This window comes from Astyanax mexicanus, chromosome 15 (assembly GCF_023375975.1).
Source record: "Astyanax mexicanus isolate ESR-SI-001 chromosome 15, AstMex3_surface, whole genome shotgun sequence".
NCBI lineage: Eukaryota > Metazoa > Chordata > Actinopteri > Characiformes > Acestrorhamphidae > Astyanax > Astyanax mexicanus.
In genome coordinates, this window is record NC_064422.1 from 31575094 (window position 1) to 31581471 (window position 6378).

A 6378-nucleotide genomic window follows, 5' to 3' on the forward strand; every position below is an offset into this window, starting at 1 on the left:
TAGTGACTGACAATAGAGACAAAATAGAAACAAGAAATGATTATATATGAAGCAGTGTGTTTTTTTTTCTCTCCTTTCACTTTAATCAACAAAATTGTTGCTAATCCTCCAACAATCACACAATCACAATCACATAGGGATCATACCTGCCTGGATCTGATAAATCTGCAAAGCTGTTTTTTTGTAGTTATTTAACATTAAAACATTAAAGGGTGTGCAATCCACATAAACATGTGACTATGACTATATATTTATACTATAATACTTTTAGCTATTAAATGAAAACATCTTAGAACCATTTCCTATGAGCCTGTAGATCATGTGATGGAAAATGTGAAGTCAAAATAAATAATCAAAATCAACTACAATAATTGACAAACTGATAATTTTTCCCTTTTCCTATACAGCGTATTCACTAGGGGTGTCACGATTCTCTAAATCCTCGATTCGATTTCATTTTCGATTTGAGGGTCACGATTCGATTCGATTCTCGATTTTCTTGTTTTTTTTTCTTGTTATTATTTTATGCCTCATAAAATTTAAATAATATATTTATTATTATTATTATTATTATTATAAATATTATAAATATTATTATTATTATTTATTAAGATATATATGGTAATGCCATCTAGTGACTTTTTTTGGTAGCAACAGTGTGCACTATTAAAATAAGCAGTTTATCAGAGCTGTGTGTGGATGGCTGGTGAAACTGCTCATTACATGAAGCTGCAGTTCTTCATCCAACCACTAGCAGCAGCAGCACAAGCCCCGCTCTTTTCACTCAGTCACTACTTCAGTACAGCCCAGCCACGGGCTACAGAGCTCAGCCAGTCCGTTTTTACTGTTTCTGTAAACAAATAAAGGTTTTAACCCCACTAACCGGATAATACAGCTCACTACAGTTCATCTTTCAGCCCAAGCAGCTAACAGCAGCAGGTTAGAACAGCCGACACGGAGGCACTGCTCGGAATACATTATAAACAGGTCAGTTAGCGCGCTGCTAACCTCAGGATGTTTATAACTACGGAGTTTAGTGGACACACCACAGCCGCCAGGTAAGTCTTTTAAAGGCTACTGAAGACTATTAAAGGCTATTAGAGTGTAACCCCTGGCTCCCAGGGGTTACAAGAGGTTATTGAAAGCATTATTGGGGGGCAGAAATCAGTACAGGCTGGTTAGATAAGTGATGTGGGTATTGTCTTATAAATATTTACACATAACTTATATCTCTCCTGAAAAGCTTTTATTTTAGTCAGAAACACGCTTGTGTTTACTTTATCTGAGAGAAAGATGTTTTTTTAATTCAATGGAAAGCAACAGGTGTAGTCAATTATAAGTTTAAGATTTTTAATCCACCTCACTGTGATCTATAGTCAGTGTTCTCAAGTCACACTGACACACGCATTTCAGCGAGTTCACACGCTCTCACCTGCGCGCACCCACCCCTCCGTTAGATACAGATACAAAACCTGCGCGCCCAACCCCCGCCCCCCCCTCCCCCGTTGGACAGATAAAAACAGTGATCACACTCCCGCCGACTGCGCTCATGCAGTGGCTATCTCTATTTAAATGAATAGGATGCGCTGTGTTGGTGCCGCGCCATTTGCGTAGCGCGCTGCGCTATTTGCGTAGCGCGCGCGGGAGGGATCGTCGATCCTCTTTTTGACTTCGATACTCGAGATCGTGACCTCATTTCGATTCGATTTCGATAAAATATCGAGATCGTGACACCCCTAGTATTCACACAGTTTAAATGGTTTATCAGTGCCGATGGCATAATGAGATCACTTCAATCCTCTTTGCTCTTTCTTTATTCAGTGACCCAGTGCAGTGATATTGTTCCAACACTAATGTAGTCAGGATGTGTAGCTAAGTCACTGCATAGTTAGTTGCCTGGTTGAGGTTACGTTCTTAACTTGTGGAGTTAAGAACATTCTTAGCTTCCTTAGTTAAAGTAGTGAAGGTCTAATATAGAGTTCACAAATCTCGTGAACCAAAAAGGGCCAGTGTGAATGCAGTATTTAATTCCAGAAACACACCAGACACCTGTTGAAAGGTCTCAGTCTATAAACATTTGATAAGTTATATGAAGCCAGATCCTGAATGAAAACCTAATGTTTGCATCAAATCAGACTGGTCTACCACAAAACAGCAAGCAGCATGGCATCCTCAGTGGTTCAGTATCAGTGGGTGACACCAAAACCCACTTTTTCTGTGCCAGGCCAAATCACCTCAGACTAATCAAACTCCAAACACAAGTTTCTGCTGGGAACCACATAAACAAACACACAGACACACACCTTTTACCTGGAGCTAGGCCAGATATCTAGTCTAATCTCATCAAGCTCACATCCTGCATCCCTTACAGCCAATCAGAAAATGTCACATTGTCCTGGCCGGCCAATTGCATGCGCTGACCTGTTCTTAGCCAACCAAACCAACCTCTTTGCCCGGAGGGTCAATTAGTTCTAGGAAAGCAGATTTATCCTCTTAGATCATAGGTATTTTTAATGAGATCCTGGATTAACCAGCCTCTCGCTAGCTTCTCAAAGACAGGCCACTTCAGTTGCAGCAGTTGTACCACAGGATATGCAGGTGGCCCTATAGCTCAAATCATTTATATATTTTTAAATCCCAAATGAAGTTCATGAAACAATGCTTTTCAACTACCAGATATAGATTTACTAACTATTCCTGCCGTTTGTCTAATAATGCAATTCTGCAAGCTCAGTATAATTCATTATTTCTATATCTTATCAGCTGTTATATTTGTGCCAATTTATAAAGTGTGCCCTCAATCTGTGCAGATAGGCAGGAAACAGCTCCTTGACCAGGAGACACACACTGTCACCATAAATCACATTAGAGGACATTTTTAGTAAATCCCCACTGACCCAGCAGGATGAGGCCACGTTCTCCTTCTCCTTCAGCTTCTACTAACAACTGAGACATGATTGCCCTCTTCAGGACAAATCAGAAAACTCCTGGAAAAGTGTTCACCTGGAACAGAGATAAAATACTGTAAGCAGTACTGGGAAAGTTACTGGGAAATGTGGAAATTCAGTATACAGATACTAATCTTTCCACAGTGTGTATTTACCCTTACATCACTGCTTACACTAGCAGCAGAAAGTAGATAAATAAAACATTGCTGTTTGATTAGAAAATTATGCAACTCATCTAAAAGATGGCCATAAAGTAGATTTACCCTTATGGTTTTGACAATAACTACTCATATTTTATTTTGACATACACTATTCATATACATAGGAGAGGGAAACACATTATTTGAACATCAATTTTATGCCACAGATAACAAAACAAATATACAACCCCACATCAGGAAATATTTAAATAAAAACACAATGTGTCTAAAAAACTATAAATATAAAAGTATGTGATAAGATGCAACAGATTATTGTAGTCATGATTTGACACAAAAACAATATCCATTAAAAACAGCATCCATTTCCGTATACATAAGTGATTTAGTATATTACATAATAATGAAAATGTAAAAAGCATAATCTTACTAAATCCAACAGTGTTTTTCCGTAAGTATATTAGTGTGCAGTTGTTGTTCAGACTCATGCTTTTAATGCGTGCAACATATAATGCGTAAATTCTGTTTAAGCTGGTCTTTAATTCCAAAAGTTGATTCTCTGATTCCACTTATTTGGGAATTGACTTAACATATATGTGCTTATGCTTATTCACGTATATTCTGCTGTCACTATTTAGAGACCAGTAATTTAGCTTTTTTTCTCTCTTGAAATCCAGTCCTGTAGTCTTGCTGTATTTTATCTTAAAATCCCAGTCCCGCAGTCTGCCTATATTTTAAATGTGACTAACCAACAAACAGGATATCTAATTCTGAAACACATACTTACCTAAAATGTAGTTAGGCCCTGTTTAGCAAAGCTGCCTTACTATGGTAAATAGATACCAAACTTACATATAACCAAACTTAATAAACATAATATATATATATATATATATATATATATATATATATATATATATATATATATGTGTGTGTACATACATAGACAGTATATCAACATTTTTCTATGTACTTAATTAATAATTTATATTTTATTTTAACAAAATAAAATAAGTCACATTCTAAAATATCTGAAAATCCTAATACACCACTTTTTAAAGATGCCAAAGGCAGAAGTAAAAGATCATCACTGGACTGGTCAACACACTTGGAGGAGAACATTAACTGTCAGCTCTGATTTGTAATTTGTTGTAACATTTTGCCCCTAGAGTTTTGATAAAATGGATTAAACAGAGCTGGGAAGAATGACAGGCTACAGGGACATTAGTAAGGTCTGGAAATAAAATATATTAATAAAAAACAATATAGTGCACAATATTTTTTTTTCAGTAACAGTGTTCTGTTAGCAATACATTTTCTTGCAAGCTTCTTCCGGAAGTAAATGTTCTGTGACTGATTGACTGATTGAATATGGGACCGCAATGTTTAGCTTTTACCCCAGCTTTCTGAAAGCACTCTACCTCTGTGTCTATTATTGGTCAGTAATGAAAGGCTGAGCGGTTCCAGCATGGCTGTTCCTTCATAATGCTTTAAGCAGAGGTGCTTGAGGCACATTTGTAAAAGGAATGGCAGTGAAAGTTGGTCCACAGGGATATCAGGGATAGCAGGCTGACATTTGATATTTAGTTGAGCTTAGTTTAGTTTGTGGTTGTGGAAAGACTGTGTTGTTTTCTGGGCAGTGACTTTCATGAGAGGTTACGGGAATTCCCTGCTGCGGATTTGCAGCCTCCGTTTGGACAAATGATGACTATTTGATCCTGATTGGGCTGCAGGCAGTGTGGAGTACACTTGGTAAACTTTGATCAGCAGAAAGCTTTTTTTTATATAAGAATTGCCTACTTCTTAAGACTCATTTTTAGGAATTTATGGATGATTGCAATGCATTTCATATTCCATATGGGGGCAGTAAATGAATGCATAGAGTTAAGATTCTGCAATGCAGTTTCTACCTGTCCAGTACTTCATATTTTGATACATGGAATACTGGTCCTTACCTTTACTTGCAACTCAACAAAGAATTGATTTTAGGAAAAATTAAATCTTAGGTCTTAAATAAAACAATTACATGTTAAGGTTAGAGGTTGGGTCTGTTTTTTTATTTTTTACAGTTTTCATTTTGATCTTAGTAAATCTGCATTCAATTAATGTTCCGCAACTTTTTTGTTTACTTTTTATGAAAAAGAGTACAACCATTTCACTGTGTTTTGTTAACTCAGTGAGGGGTCAAAGAGTACCCACATAAAACTGGATAGTATGGTATGGATGGTCACTCTGCACATACAGTTAGAAATGAACTCTGTCCTTTTAATGAGTACCTCATGGCTTTTTAAAAAAAGAACAGCTTAATGAGTTGTATTCCACTGGAGTATTGTCTTTCATGAGTTGCCCTTTCCACATGGAAAATAAGGAAATTCCTGAATCTTCTCAGCCACAGCGCAAACTGTCAGAAGTAGACCTGTAGATGGAAAAATGAGCACACACACACACACACACTTTCTCAGCCTGGTTTCAGCCTTAAAGCTGCACTGCATCTTGACTTCAGTGCCGTGGTAAAAATGTTTAGGACTATTGCTTCATGCAATAGTCAGAAATGTTCTACAGATATAATTTCTGTTTTTAATAAAAATTATCTATTCTAAAATAGCAATCCTAACTGTTTCATTAGCTTTATTTTATTTTGTATGTATACATTTTTTAGTCAGTATTCTTTATAAGTTATGCTATACGTAAGGAGACACTTTTAGCCTTTGAACTACATTTACATGCCAAAAGTCATGGGCATCATGTAGGACTCCCTCTAGCTAGGCAAAGTGCAGCAACATAGATGGCATTAATTTTAAAAATGAACAGAAGACCTTTATCTTTGTAGGTGTAGGGTCTCAGGGACAAATGGGTCGCTCTTACACATCCAATTGATGCTTAATTGAGCTCATGTCATGCAAACATGCAGGCCATACCGTTCAGTGGAACTCTCCAGAATACTTCTCAAACCAGTCCATAGGCACAATGCAATATGCTGCTGGAATATACTTAACTTGTTGGCCTACATAAAGTCCATGAATGGCTGCAAAATAAAACCAAGCAGTAAAATGTACTTGCATTAGTCAAGGTTGTGCTTAGATAGACCAGTGGTGACCATGAGACCATTTGAATGAAGTATGGAATGACTTGTTGATAACTGGAGTCAGTGGAATCATGCATACAAACTTTGACAATGGAAAGGTTCCATCCATTTGGCACCCTCATTCATGCTTTACTTGAACTTATCCACAATCCAAATCACCATGCCATAAGCATGTTGGCAAAACTCA